This window comes from Neopelma chrysocephalum, unplaced genomic scaffold (assembly GCF_003984885.1).
Source record: "Neopelma chrysocephalum unplaced genomic scaffold, ASM398488v2 Primary Assembly neopelma1_44, whole genome shotgun sequence".
Lineage (NCBI taxonomy): Eukaryota > Metazoa > Chordata > Aves > Passeriformes > Pipridae > Neopelma > Neopelma chrysocephalum.
Window position 1 is genome coordinate 21,274,139 of NW_020897703.1, and position 16,504 is coordinate 21,290,642.

The following is a 16,504-nucleotide window of genomic DNA, read 5'->3' on the forward strand; positions in this document are numbered from 1 at the left end:
GCCTGTTTAACTCAAGATGGAATAAAGCCTGGATGTCTTCCTGGGGGGTCTTTAGTTGCTAAAGTTTTCAAGGTGACCTCAATTCTCTTATATGAGAAGTCTCAGATGGTCAACTTGCTCTTCAATTTGGTCAATTTGCAAGGACCACAAGCACTGGTTCCCAACTATTTTGACCTCAACTCTTTCTTCTTGCCTTTCTGTTATGTGTCTTGTGTTGCACTGCTGTCACCTTACCTGCTGGGACTTCATTTTGCAAGTGCTCTGTCTGCTGTCACTTTTCTCTTTGATACTTACTGGCTTTGGCATCACCAACAAGGAAGCCACCCTATGCTGTCCAAAAACGCTTACCAGCTGAGATGGTACTCTCACAGGAGAAGAAAACACAGTGTTTGACTTCATCAGCGTGGAACCTGTCATCTGACTCCAGCTCCTGACTGGGTCTATGTGAGCCACATCTTTCTGATTAAGAAGTGTGCCCAAATGAAGAACTTCAGACACTTAGGTTTTCCAATGAATTTAAACACCAGCTTTGGGCTATATGCTTCCAACCTGGCTGCTTTTATTCCACATAAAGAATGCTGTGGGCACAAGAGCCCTGTATTTGTCGTGGCTTTCTGAAGCGAGACACTCAAAAAATATGTGAAACTTTATCTAGAATATTGACAAAATGGCCATACTTCAAGCACTAGCTCAATAATGCACCCTCTAAATCAGTTTAAGATGAAGTCAAACGCTGACCTAGATTATTTCTTAGAAGGAAACAAGAAACTTTTGGAACTGTTCTTTGTTGCAATTTAATGAAACATGCATAATTCAATGAAAATAAAAGAAAATAACCTTCTAATTGAAAAGCATGCTTTCAAGACAAAAAGATATGTCATATAAATACTGACATAACCAAATGAATTTTGAGTTTTGAAATACTAAGATTTAATTAAAACTTTATTTCAGTAAATAGAAGGTTATAATAGCTCAGGTAAAAAAAAACAATGTAGAGACTTTTTCCTAAATGGAAATTAAGTCTGTTGCATAGCCTTCTCAACAAAGTTTTGAAATATGTTATTTTGTTTCTCAAAATAAAGCTTTATATTTTAACCAACATAATGATCATTGGGTGTTCTGAACATACATGTAATAGTTTTTATCTCCTACATAATTTTCATCAAACTTAATGTCCTAAAGTCCATTTGTACAGAAAAAGAGTGCAGAAACATATTTCTGGCAGACCTATGTAATGAATGCTGAATGACAGCTACTCTGGAAAACAAGACATTTCTTGTCTTTTAATCAAAGTCAAGGTCATCAGATTGCCAGCTTTGCTAAAGATGGTTGTCATGTAGTACTCATCCCAGACAAAAACGATATCAGTGTGAAAGTTTTGTGGCTGAGGTGAAGATATGGACTGATTCATCACACCTCACTTCAGAACTTTGCATTCTGAACAGCAGAGACTTTTCCCTGAATTAAGAGAATGAGGATTTTTGTGAAATGAAAAGCCCCTTAACCTCCTCTTCCCCTACTAGTTAGGGGTTAGCCAGCTGGAGGTGGCATTTATGCACAACTTCTTTCTGCATGCTGTGCCATGACTTCAGTCATTTGATGGGTTGCAGACTGATTGTGTGATGCTATGACTCTGTGATCTGCCGTTGGACAAAACCCAAAGGTTGCTGAATTAGAGAGCACCATAGGTAGGAAAATTTTTTAAGATCATCCAGTTCAACCCTAAACCTAACACTTCCAAGTCTACCACCAAACCATGTCCTGAAACACTACGTCTACGCATCTTTTAAATACCTCCAGGGTTGGTGACTCAACTACTTCCCTAGGCAGCCTGTTGCAATGTTTGACAACCCTTTCAGGGAAGAATTTTTTCCCAATATTCAATCTAAATCTCTCCTGGTGCAACTTAAGGCTGTTTAATCTTGTCCCATCACTTGTTATTGGGGAGAAGAGACCAATCCCCACCTGGCTACAACCTCCTGTCAAGCAGTTGTAGAGTGATAAGGTCACCCCCGAGCCTCCTTTTCTCCATGCTAAACACCCCCAGCTCCCTCAGCTGCTCCTCATAGGACTTGCACTTTAGACCCTTCACCAGGTTCATTACTCTTCTTTGGGCATCCTCAGGAATGGAGACAAAAGCAAAGAGCAGAGAAAACCATCTTCTATACTGAAAGCATTGCAAACTTGTTCTCAGGAAACCTGAGGAAGGGATTGTATGTCAACTGGGAAAGACAGAAGGGAACAAAATACTTGGGAAAAGTTGTCAACCCCCATGGCACAACTGGTGACTGCTCTGCTTTCCACCAGGTAGCTGTTTCAGGAGGGTTTAGCAGCCTGATTGGAGTCAGTTATCAAAGATCATAAGAAGAGATTAATTTTTTTAAATTGTTTTTACTACATGTTCCCTACCAAAGGCAACAAAGCTTGGAAGTTAATATAGGAATTTCAACTTTCTACAGGTTACCTTTGATTCTTCTATTCCCTTTGACTTCTGGGCTTCATACCAGAGAAGCAATCAGCAGAAAACCTGCTAATCTGACCACAGTAAGAATGAACTCAGTACCCTAATTTTTTCTAACCAATCCACTTTTAATTTCCAGCAAATAGAGACTGTGACTCCTGCATTGGGAATCCGTTTCCTTTGCTTGAATTAACACACTACAGTCAATTTTTCCACTCACATTTGACATAGAAAGCTATTTCCCAGCTGTTAGAAGTAGATACTTAGCTGCTTTTAAAACTTGAGGAGTTCTGTAATTGAAACACTAAGTTATTCTGTGCACAAAAAACCTCAATAAGTTGCTGCTCACTCACAACATATGCCAAATTTTGGGGACTGTGCTATTTTCTTTCTTTTTCTATTGAAAACTTTACAGAAAAATGAGCTTTTCTTCAAGAAGAGGAAAAAAAGGAAATAAACTTTTTTTTTTTTTGCCTAATTTAATAGTCCTAGAGGATATATTTTTTCCTGTGGTCATGTTGAACTGATGTGTTTTAGTCTATTGCTTCAAATGAACAGGTTTAAAGTTGAACATATTCAACAAGATCAGACTTACTTGTTGTATAGGATCTGGAGTGAGAATATTAAACATATTTTTTACCAGAGGTAATGCTAACATCTGGAGAAATATACAGTCAAGTGTTGTAATTCTGGTGTATTAAACTGGCTACTTAATTTTTAAAAGTTCTCTTCAAATACAAAATAGTGTTAACACCCTGTTTACATATTTTATGTATGTATCTTTCTGTGTATGTTCTCATGACCTCTGAGGCTGGCTAAGAAATAATTAGATAATGTCTTTAGAAAATGTGTCTTGCCTTTAAAGTTTTCAAGATATTAAAACAAATCAGCCACTTACAAAATATAATACATTCTAAAGCCATTGACTTTAGAATATCTTGTATCAAATAATTTATAATCTTTCTTGAGGGTATATGTTAATTTTCTTACAACAACTAGAGCCAAACTTCTTAAAGGTATTTTAGTCTCTAATTCCCGGGGAAATCAGTGTGGATTAGGGACTTAAATTGGCATTAGACTTTTAAATAATTTTGAGAATCTGAATATAGACTCTTAACCACAATGGCATTTGTAGCAATTAAGAAAAATAATACTTGAATTATAAGTATAAAGTAGTTTTCATTATTGGCTGAAACTTTTGTCTGTCAGTACAGCTAAAGCAATCCCCCAAATCTGGAAACATTCAACTGTTGATTCAAGTTGTTGTATATGAGAGGCAATGGGATTCAGTTGTGACCTACACTCAGATAAAAGTTAACTATTAAAAATAAAGAAATCTTTCAGTTGCTGTCTGACAGCTCCTGTGTGACCCAGTGAATGTCACCAAATACTGCCTAGCCACAGACCTTAGCACTGTGTCTTGTCCATGCTGACAACTAGATTAGGTCACTTGTCCTGATCCCATTATAGGGCACCTACTTATTCCATCTTCTCATATCTTCATTTAGATGCTGCATTCCATTTTGGTTTTATGTTGTTTTCTTGACCCTTGAAATATTTATTATATGCTACTGAGTGATGATTTCTTCTACCCCAGAAGTGTCTGTATTCATCTCTGTGGTGGTTGAAATAACTCTTGGGCAACATCTGTGTTCATAAAATGCTGTGGGCACCCGGATGAAAGTGATGGATATGGTGTGCAGGGAAGATAGTATTCCCCTTCTGCCCAGCTGACACAGGTGGTTGAATTATGTCAGCTGGTGTAAGTATACATATATACATGCAGTTCTATTTATATGGCTTGTAAAAGCACTGTTTCTCACCAGGCTATTGTAAGTTTTTCCATTTTGACTGACTTCGTACAACACAGCATTTCTATGCATTTGCTTTACCAATCACTTTTTATCCAGTAACTGTCCTTTTATTTAGCTGCTGCTAATTAAAAAAAACTAAAAAATATCCAGCCTGTTCTGAAAACTGGTGATAGTCTTTGTATTAAATGAATAAGGACAAATAGAAGTTAAGCTCATTAAGGCTTACAGGGGTTAACGAGCAGGAACATTAGTTGAGCGTTGCTCAGAATTGTAAAGGGGGACTTCATTGGCAAGTGATCCAGCCTAACACAGAGGCCAGATCTGACAAAGGCGTACGGGGACATGAACAAAACATCACAAGTGGGGGCAAGGAATTTCAGGCATAGTTACTTTTATGGAATGACCAGCATGTTGTGAAAACATGTGGTAGCTTTTCCTGTGATAAAAGAAGGGTGAACTGTGTGGTGCAATGGCTGAGAGCTGTGAAAATTTTGGAGAGAAAGCCTTTGTGTGGAGGCCAAGCACACCCCAGCCAGTAGTGCAGCTAATCATAACCATTTGGGACTGTCAGAAAAGTCAGTAAGCCAAGGCTTTTGGGAGAGCTGTGTTGTATTCCTACAGGTAGGAATTGCTGCATTGCACTGAACTTTGCTGCTTCATACATGAGACATGGCCACATTTGGACTATCCCTGCACATGCAGCATATATATTATACATATACAGGTAAAATGCATATGGTGTTTTAGCTAACTGCTGAGCCTGTGCTCAATCCTACACTGCGGTACACTAGAGCGTTCCCAAAAATCTCTTAATGTTCAAATTGCAACTGCAATAATCTCCAGGTCAGATTATTTAAAATAAACAAACAAAAAACCCTAAACCAAACCAAATTGAACAAACCCCTTTCCCTATTGTTTCAAACAGACCCAACTAGATCTAACTGCACATAAGTTAATAAATCTTTCATAAATTAGGGTCAGCCACACAGACTCTGTGATTGAAGTATTTAATGGAATTTGTATTCTGCTGTAAGGTGACCACTGTTTTTGTAAGGCAGCAGAAGGTGCTTGCATTGGCAGGAGGAAGGTTGTACATGTCCTTTCGATTCTTCCAGATTTGGATGATAAGGGGTAATATGAGAGTGACCGGGAATAGAAAAACCAAATCTAAGTAGAAATATAGGTGAAAATGGCAACTAGACAAAAGCAAAAGAAAGCCAAACAAGGCCTAACAGCAACAAAGATAAAAATTTATTAAATAGAGAACAAAACTAGAAAAGACTGCAGCCCTCATGTACACACAGAGTACTTACTCAATATTGAATTAGGCCTTTGCAAAAGGTGTTTGCTATTGGCATCCTCTCTGAGCAGAGGTTGGTGGTTTTTAAGGATCTCTGTGAGAGGGAGCTTGGTTTCAAATAAAGAGATGGGCTTGCTTTGCATAAAAGTACTAAACTCCCTGTATTAAAGACTTGAGCTCTCAGATCTCAGAGGAACCAGAGACATTTACCTCAGGTGTTGACCATTCTTTACGCATATTTGACCACTGCCTGGTACAAATTCTGCTAGGGGTAGAGTGCATTGATTATTCTAGAGGAAGCTTCCTCTAGTCATCAGCTGAGAATGAAAACAAATCCTTGATGGCTTGGAAAGGTCTTGGCTTGTCCCTGGTATTTTTAGGTAAGCTAAAGTATGAGGTCTCTGAGGCTCAAAAGTTTCATTTCAGCTTCCCCAGACCCCAGAATCATGTGTTACAAAACACTTAAATAGGACTAGGTTTTTTAATCTTCTCTGACCTTTCCTGCACAGATGTGTTTTTCTAATTCTTCATTGGTAATAATAACTTCTCTGCACTACATTTCTATGGGGGGAAAGCATTAATAATAATTAAAAAGAAAAAAGTATCCACTGAGTTATCAGCAGAATGGTTACATTTGGAATTATTCTTTCCTTTTTCTTATGTCCTGGATTTTAGGATCAACAAGTAAACAGGAGGAATAAATTAACCTTCATCTAGCTCATTTATGTGCATCTTATTGACCTCTAGTATGAAAGGAAATGTGGCTGAACAAAGATGCAGATTATCAATATTAAAAGGTCATTTTCATTATAATTAATATATGGGAACGTAACTGGGGTACTGAGAGATTCTGTGGCAATCAGTTTTGTTTGGGGTCAAGGGAACAGAGAGCAGCCAGTCTGAGTAGCACAGAAATATTTGGAGAGTTTCTTTGAAATAGTGATTTATTGTATTGAATTGTAATACAAGATTAGGAGTTCTACCAGTGTCACCATCTTTGCACAGTATAAAAACAATTTTCTTAGCCAAAAAGCTAGATCGAGATGGGACAGCCAGCAAATGCTTTACAAAGGCCAGACCAAATGCCAGAAAATCTAATCTGCCTGTAGAAAGATGCCACACCTCTGATAAGCCCATGCCATGACCCAACCTATCTTGAATCCTAAACTGGGCAGTTTGTCAGCTGCAGGCCAACCCTCCTCCACTGATTTGTGATTTATTCTTTTCCTTCATGGGAAATCACATCAATTTGTTACAGATCAGGACCATTACTAGCGCAAAAATACACTTCTGAGACTGTTTTGCAGATATTTGACTTCTTGAGTAGCAGGAGGTTTCTGCATAGAAAACTCATCAAAACTCGGGAGTTTGTAACAAACGATGCAGTGGCGCTCACTACCAAGGTTTATTTAAAGTCCCAATATCTTTAACATGATTTGAAAACCACTCCATCCTTTTGGTAAGGGTCTGACTTGTTATGTGAGAATATACAAAGGCATGTTTAAACCACATTCTGCAGACTGGGCAGAGGGTTATGCATTTGTATTTTAAACTACTTCCTAGTGTATTATTACTGAGGGGACATGAAAGTGTGTTATACTTTTGGTACTCTCAAGAAACAAGTCTCCTTATCAATGTGTGGGAGCTGTGGGTGTATGAAATATACAGAATGTTGCTCACCTACTAAAGACCATTATGGATTGTTAGTGGTGGTCAACATCATTAACATGTTCTGTATGGGTCAGTAATATCATGTAAGATTTCTGACAGGAAGCAGTCAGTCTTCAGGAATTAGGAATGCATTACCATAATGACTTCTAAGACATCTGCCACTGAAGCTTTGAATACTTTAGTAGATGCTCTGAGCTACTTCAGGGTATGAAAGCCTCCAGGTGAGAGAGCTGGGATGATATCTTCAAAGAACTTTTTCAGAACTGAGAATATTCAAAGGTACCTTGAAGATATCTTTAAGTCCACACTTTTCTTAGTAAGTAGTTATCCTTTGCTTAGATATCAAAAATTTTAGCAAACGTGCTTGAAATTTGACAAAGTCTTGGAAAAAATAAAAGACTCTTTTCTAAAACTAACTATAAAAAGAGAGGGAAGATAATTAGGAAAGAAAAAATGCAAAAGAAACAGTGCTTATTAAAACTGAATAATATATATCCTTTTATTAGTTTTGCAAATGAAAATGATAGAGAGTAACAGAGCCAACTAATAAAGGTGTTTTGCTTCACTGTGTTCAGAGAAATACAATGTTTAGCTAGCTTTTGTAGAAAAACCATCTTGAAAGCTTTGGGGATTTAGTCATATGATCATGCAGGTCTGGGTTTACTGAATATGTTCTTTCAAGACTTCTTACATGTGTGAAGAAATCAAAGCAAGCAGTTTCACAGGGAGAAGAACAAATGAAATCCAGTTTTGTGTGGATGTGGATGTTCTGATTGAATTGTCCTCTCTCGTCTGATGAAATCCTGGCTGAAGCTTTTCCTAGAGATGGTTCTATCAGCTGCCTTTCCCCAGACAGCAGCAAAGGAACTCTCTTTTCCTGCTTTACATGTCACTGTGCTTCCTTGAAACTCGTAGGAAAACAAATTTGTTGAATCCACGCCCTGCCAAATGCCAGCACAAAGGATACTTGCGTGCCTGGAAGCGGTTCCCAGGTGGAACACCAGTAGATGGCGCTTGGGAATGTGGAATGCTGTACACTCCATTCGAGGGAAAGGTGATGTATTTCTGTCACCAGTCGATAAAGGATAACAGTTGAGACATGACTATCTTACAGTAAAACCATGGTAACTTCATGACCTGTAATTTCTTACAACAGAGAGAAAGGCACACTTTTTTTTTTCAATATACCCTGGAAATATTTGACTCTTTGTATTTCCCTCCTAGTACAGAGATTCCTTTGACTCTTGATAGACTGGCAGTGTTCGCCTTTGGGGCTCAGAAAACTTAGAGGAAGATTCACCAGGATAATGGGTCCTCCCCTGAAGCTCCCCCTTCTCCCGGTGGTGTTTTCTCTCCTTCTGGTCAAGGCATCCCCACTGGCTTCTGCAAGAAAACGCTGCACAGGAGGGGCAGAAAGGGCAGGAGGTCTTTAGAGAGTGGCAATAGCATTAAATCAAGACTACTGGTGATGGTGGGAAGCAATGAAGCAGCTGTACCTCCTCCATGTGCTGTGATCACAGCTATCCTGGAGCAAGACACATGGGGTGATGCTTTAGTGACTGCCGGGGAAGTTCCTGCCATAGGAAAAGGCAAAGTTTTTTACTTCAGTGTTCCCCTTGCTCTAAGGGAAACGTAGTAAAAATCTGCTGTCCTTGTTGACCTAGTCCCCACACTTTCTCTAAAGCTCTGCTACCAGTGCTGCAATGCTGAAAGACTTTAAGTTAGCTTAGACTTTTTTTCATGCTATTTCTGCACTACAGAAGTCTAGTAAGTTAAATGTCCCATTGCCAGTTATTCCATTATACAACAAAAGCTAAGCAGGAGATATTTATTATGACTGAAACAAACAACAAAAAAGGAGAAAAAATTCATGTGTGGGAGTGTGTGTGGGATTTGTGTAATTTTTCATAGATATCACTTACCATTTTCCTAGTAAGTCTACCACAAGGGACCTCCGAGCTGTAGATGGAGGCAAACAGCATACTTTAATGTGAGAGAGAAATTCTGCTAGCACTTTGCCAGAATAATAGGCAAAATTATGCATTTGGGTCCCCTGGAAAGGCTGGCATTGCAAAGGGCCTTTTCATCCCAAATGAGCAGCTGAATAATAGTTTTGACAACTTGTCGTGAAGAAAATGCACAGTGTTTTTGAGAAAGGGTTTGTTTTTCTTCCAAACAGTTGCAAACAATTTCACCTTTACTCCATTGCCACATGATAAACATCTGAGCATACCTTTCTAGCCTTACTAATATGGCATATTTCATATTCTTTAGAAGATTTTGAATAACTTACTCATGAAAATGTTGACAAAATCTTCACATTTCTGCAAATTATCTATATACAAATAAATCACTGTTTTTCCATTAAAACTGCCTTCAGAATTCTTATTATTACCCATATTCACATTTGTTTTCTATAAACTTTTCCCTTTTAGGTGGCTTCAGAAACACGAATCCATAAAACCTTGCAGCCAAATCTGAATTTCCATTTTATAATGGCTTACAGTATTGGTTCAAAAAAAATTGTATCATGAGAATCTTTCCATGAATCAAGATCACACAGATACACTTAGGGATGAACAATCTTTTTTTCTACTCTTTGAAACAGGCAGTATTCCTACTTGCTTCAGCTTGTGTTGGAGCAGGAACTAAACGTTTTGGCCAAGTTGCACACTGAGTCAGTTTTAATGGAACAAACTTCAAAGAGTTTTACTACACTATCCCCTCTTCCTACATTCATATAATTTAAATCCTGAATAGAGATCGAAACATCCATTAACCTCCCACAATTAGCCCTAAAATATTTTATGAGATTTAGAGCCTTCTACTTGCAGAGAGGTGAAAAGGTAGATAGAGATAGAGGGGTGTGGGAAAGAAAGAGAGTGAGATCTCATTTAGGTCTACAGTTGACCCTTGAGGACAGATTTAGTTGATGAAGAAGAAAAATTAATAACTGCAAAAGTAAACAAACAGAGAGAATTGGACATCTCTCTGGAGGATGAGGGTGAGAATACATCAGTGTTATGGTACATGACAATTCTCAGCATTCAGAGGACACTGGGCTACCATTCAGCAAAACCAGAGGACTACACAATGTTGAAAAAGTGATAATATTTAAAAAAAAAATCTGCAGGTAAAGTAAGAAATTATCTGGGGAAATTCCTGCTGAGACATGGTGGTAATGGTTTAGATAGTAATGCAGTAACTGTAATCCCATGGAAGCTGTGTATTAATAACAAGGGATGCTAGTTCTGGGATAAACATCCTAGTTGGGTTAACGAACTGCGTCACTATCTATTACCTTGTGGAGAAAAATATAAGCAGCTAATTAATGCTTTGGGGACTTAGGGGAAGAAAAAACAACAATGAAAAAACCCAAACCTGAGTTCTCCAACTTCTCCAGGGATAAGGAAATGAAGGAGAGAGAAAATGATTTATTATTTTATGTTATTTTATTTCAGCCAAAACTTTGTCAGAGGGCTACAAAGCGTAACTCATCTTTAATCAGCAGAAATTTTGAGCTTGATTCATTTCTGAATAGCATTAAGTTTCACTGGGTTTTTAATGATATAAATGTAGAGCTCTCAAGGTGATCTAGTCCTTAATAGTTACTAGTGAATTTGGCCTACACATTACATTAGTTAACTGTACTATAAAGACGCTAATGAGGTGAAGGGTAAGTCGGTAATTCTTCGGTAGCATAATTCCAATGAACTATGAAGGATTTTATTATGGTATAATTTGTTTGTTCTGAATAGCAGAGTCTGTAATGCTAACTAGCGGAAAGAACTTTTGGTTGGGTGGAGAAGGTTAAGACATCTATTTAGCAGTAGAGGTTATTTATACATAAAAAAATTTAAAAAAAACCCAAAACACACAAACAAGTCTAAACATAAGAAATATAAAAATAAAATTTCAAATATAGTATCTCTAGAAAAGCAGTTTTTGAGTACTTTGAATGGGGATAAGCTGTAACAATGAGAGGATACTGAAAGAGAGGATATGGACTATTTGACAATTCCGGGTAATGATAGGAAAGCTGCTGGAACAATAGAAGTGGGAAAAGTAAAGGTCCCTTCTGACTCACTCAGAAGATAGCTTTGACTTACTGACATAATTGGAAAAATTCCTGCTGATTTTCTAGGGAACTAGGGACTTTGACTCAGGTACTGGTGAACTGCTTAAAGGCTCTTGAGCAGTGATGGGGTGGAGTGGGAAGACAGGGGACAGTTTTGAGTTGAAATGTCAGTGTGTCCCGACATCCCAGATGCAAGACTTGTAAAAAGCAGTCAGCTCCGCTGTTTCACCTGAATGTCAAAAGCTCCAGCCTGCATATGGTGAACATTAGCTGTGGAAAACAGCTGCTCAGTATTTTTTTAACTATGCTGATTATTTTTAGTTCAATGCCTCTTTAAAGCCAAACTTTTCCCTTATCACCGTACCCCTGAGAAATCTTCCTTCTGGCGGATCCCCTTTGAAATTTGTTTTTTGCCTATAAGGTGCAGATGCTTAGCAGCAAGCCTGTTTTCCTTCCTTTGCAACCTTTTCTACTGAGAATACAATAGGAAACCTCATCCACATTTCATGCTGTTCATGAAGTCAGAGGGTTATCTTGGAGACTTGTGACTGCACTGGATTTTGTGCCAGAGTGTGAAAAAATACAGATCTGATTAAAATGGGCACTTGTACTGCAAAACTTTGCACACTGATCATGTTTTGAAAGTGTGCAAAGGTGTGCTCTGCTTAAGTTTGCAATCTGCATGTTCTGTGTGTGTGTATGTGTGTGTGTGTGTGCGTCAGTGCAGTTGTTGCAGCTTCACATTTTGTGTAAGGGATTCAGCTTGCAAAGTAAGCCTACATCTATGTATTGACAAGTGAGTTAAGGGTGAAATCTGGTTGCCTAAATACCAGCATATGGTGCTATTATAAACATTTTTGGATGCACTACTTCTTCTTTATCTCCTATTTTGGTCTTTCATATGAAGTCCTCTATGATGTTTGACAACTATACAATTGTGTTGGATAGTGCAAATATTATTAGAACTGTATTTTAAGGAAGTAAATTGAACGTCTATGTTACTCAACATGAAGCTGAATCCCACACCTGTCAATCAATCAGGATGTAATTCAGCCTCACATTCACATAATTTCAAGTAGAGGACAGTGTCTCACTTTAGAAAGGCATCAATTTCCATTTAATCATTAAAAGGATTCTGTTCCTGGATTTTTTATCTATACTCAGTAAGCACCGGCATCTGTCTGTTACCTTCTCAATAGACACAAATTCTTTCTAGTCCTGTTCGTGTTGCCCACGCTTATGGGCCTACAAATGCTGTACGTTTGTGTTTGGACTCTTGGTCAGGTATTCTGTGAGAGTGAGAAAGTAACAAAGTGCATAAGTATGAGAGCTAGACTCAAAATATGTGTAATATGACTTTCTAGCTATGAATGCCAATTTTTTTCCAATTATGCATAATGCTAAACCTGGAAAGTAACACTGATAATGACACTATTGTTTTTGCATATTCAGGATCAGGCTGTTTTGTGGTGCTGAACATTCAAAAGCCCATGGAAGTGTTTATGTTGTTCCTGCCCACTGATCCTGCCCAAATGGATCAAATTAGTGCAATACTGGAACTGTAAATTTAAACTCTTCTAAATGGAGCTGGAAATTGCTCCGATTCAAATCCTTGTGGGTGAATAATTTTTTACTCCTAGTTCTGGATCTCTTTCCACAGCATATATGACATACTTTATGTTTGGAGGCAAGGACAAGCTTGTTGTATTTTGGAGACCAAAAGTTACCTCTTCATAGTATTTCTCTAGAGACTTTTTCTTTTACCAGACTAAGAAAAGAACAAGAAGACATTCGGTAATGGAACCTCTACTCTGAAACTAGCAGATATTGACAGTTTTTTGTCATAAGGTAGTAATTGTCAGTAGAAAATATCATGGAACTCTGGACCCCAAAAGCTTAAAGTCTCAAAAATATTCACAAGCCTTTCATCAAAATTTTAACATATTATGAGAGCACTTTAAAATCTAATGCAAATTTAAGTCTAATTAATTCCCTACCGGGGTAGCAAACACCTCTTCTGTTTAGTTTACATGAATATGTTGCTAGACTGAGCCTGAAATATAATCCTTAGCCAGAAGGATTTTTGAATACACCATACTTTGAAAATGACTCCAGATCCAAAAAGCACTTCTTTGGTGCATACAAGTAGTACTACTGTCAATGTTTCCCATTTTCCATCCTGGGAAATAGTTTCTGTAGGCACTCCCCGGACCCAAGCCTGCCATTGCTGGGGTGGAACAGCAGCGGCCACAGAGCTGGGAAGATGCATTGCCCCTCAAAAATTCAAAAATGCCTGAGCTCAGGAGCCCCCTGAGCTCCCTGAGCTATCCTCCAGTTAGGTTCCCTTTCAAACACAGTTCTCTTATCTACAAAAACCTGTCTTACCACTGGGCTCATCAGCTCCAATGGCAACGGGAACCTGTTTTGCAGATCTCCTTATGTTTCAGAGAGCTGCTGTCGCTCTTCTTTGAAGAGCATTTCCATAGTCTTTCTCATGGAGCTCCCACTTAATGAAAAATCTTCACAAAGCACTAAAAAATATTCTTCAGAGACAGCTTTGTAATGAAGTTGCAATTTGACTCTTCTTTGCCTTGTGATGTTCAATCTTTCCCTCTAAGATGATCAGTTTGTTTGATTTTTTTAATAGGAATTTCTCATAATGGAAATATTCATTATTGTCTTCTGTTATTTATTTAATGGCATCAATATGTAACCTCATCAGTGAGCAGCAACCATGCTAGAGTCACAACAGGAAAGAAAGCAGCTGAAGCAAATATAAAGGAGCCTTTTTAGAAAACACCACGACATCTATATATTGGCTAATTCCTGGCTTATTATTTCCTGTCTCTTTTAGTGAATCGTAATACATTCACTAATTGTCCTCATTATCACACTCAAAAGAATGAGTTTTCATTTCTTCAGGAATCTGCCGTATTAACCCTATGTGTCACTTAGATCCAAAGCAGCCTTCGAAGTCAGTATTTCCCTTTACATGGAAGCAGCTCAGCACTTGAACTGTGGTCCTAAATGCATGAGCCTTGTGGGTATTTTGTGCCAGTCAACAAGTGGGATTTAGGCTGTTAAACAACACATGAAATGGGAGGCAAGCAGTGTATAACTTCTCTTGCATCAGCAAACTCAGGTCCTCCTGCTGTGAAGGAAGGAATGCATTCTGTGGAGATAGTGATCAAGGGTTTTTTTCAATAGCTGAGAAGTAGAAATCTATGCCTGAGGGGGCTTATACATATAAACATATATATACACACCCCATACATACATACATACACATATGAAATGTGTATGTATTTTATGTGTGTATAGAAGTGTGTTTATATATTGGCTGGATGAGTATATATATCTGTATATGCTTATATAAACCAATATTGGTCTTGAGAAATGACTGACTGACTGTCTTTCTCACAGTAGTCTCTTAAAGTGAGATGCTGGGTTTCAGATCCCAGGACCATCATCTGCCCTAGGAGATAGATGAAATCCCTTTGGACTCAGTCTACAGAATTGCTTTAACTTCATAATGCGGAGAAGCCTCTGGATCAGATTGTAAGGATCCTGCACAACAGTCCGCTAGGAAAAAAAAATTCTTTCTTTCTGCAGTCACTTTCTTGTTGCAATATTTGCTAAACTCTTGGCAGTTTTGGTGGGGGAACAGAGCCACAACATCATCTTTTCCCTATCACTTTTTAAATTATCTCCTCCCAGTTGAAAGCAGATTTATTCTTTCTTCACAACAGTTTGCAGCCTTTTAGGATGACAGGGTGAACTAATGAAGGGAGATTTTTGCTTGACATGCGGAGTTGAGGTGTTCCTCCATCCTGGGCACCAGTAATAGGAAACAGAGCTAATGTCTGGTCAAGCAATCTCCTCTCTGAGGCATGGCCTGAAAGGCACAAACCTTGAGAATACTTGGTGTGAACGGGGATCTTGGGGTATGTATATCAATATATATCAATAAAACAATTGTATATCAATAAAAACAGGCCTTAACTGTGGGTCCTGGTCTTTTGCATAGAGCTCAAGCAAACAGTGCTTGTGGAGGACTTCACACTTATAAGGGTTCAGAGGCAGAGAAGTCCTACAGTCACAGTCCTGCCATGTGACCACTTACCACGCCAAACTGTGATTGAGATAAATCAGTAGAGAAACTGTTTCTGGTTTTCTTACTCCCCAACCAAATTCAGGTGGGTGATTACCTTAAAGAATAGAAGGTCCTAGGCAAGACTTAGAATGGGATCCAAAATTTAAAAGAAATATAGAATTTCCTGCCACTAAAAAAAAAAAAATTCTTTCTGTTACTGTTATAATTTAGGTCTCAATTCCTAGGACCACTGCCTAGCTCTGCCAACCATATGGAAGTAAAAAAGTCCATTGTACCTTTCACTTATTTTGTTAACACTTATATTCTTACCTCACTGCCAGTTGTCTACACAATCCTTCGTTCAGGAAAAGTGCTTCATTTTAACCATATAAACTATCTAGCAGGCTGTTAACTTAGGTTATTGAAGCTGAACTGTTTCATGTTGAATTCCTCATTTGTTATGTAGCAGCTTCTAGCCTTTCACACATTCAGTATCCACACATTGCCTCCATCAAATCCTGTTCATTTCCCACTCTGTTTATTACAAATTATTTTACACTAAAACCTTTAACACACAAAATATCCGCATCCTTTCCATATTAAATATTTTTTTTCTCTGTAGCAGTATCTTAGTAATGGCAGAGATCCAGCATCCACCTTGTGCTTGGATATAATCTCATTGCTAAGTGAAGGATAAAGCAGAGATCTAACAGACCTGTCAGCTCCTAATTTCCCATTGTCCAACACGTTGCAAAGTGGGAATGAACCGATCATTTGGACAACTGACCACCCCTTTGTACCTCCTAATGAGGCAGAAACACTGTAATCCATCACACAATGGATTTCTTTCCGTAGTAATACTTGCTGTGTGTGAGTGGTTAGTAGTAGAGTCTAAGTTATATTATTGATGTAGTTTCAGTGTTTTGGCTTTGCAGTGTGGTTTGGCCCCCATCACTGTAGAGGTCTGACGACATTTTGTTAGAAAAGGGTGCAGGGATAGGGCTAAGGAAAATAATTTGGTGTAGAGAAAAATATATCTTCTGTAGATTAGTTGCACTACAGTCAATTCTGACACCCCAGCTGGTAA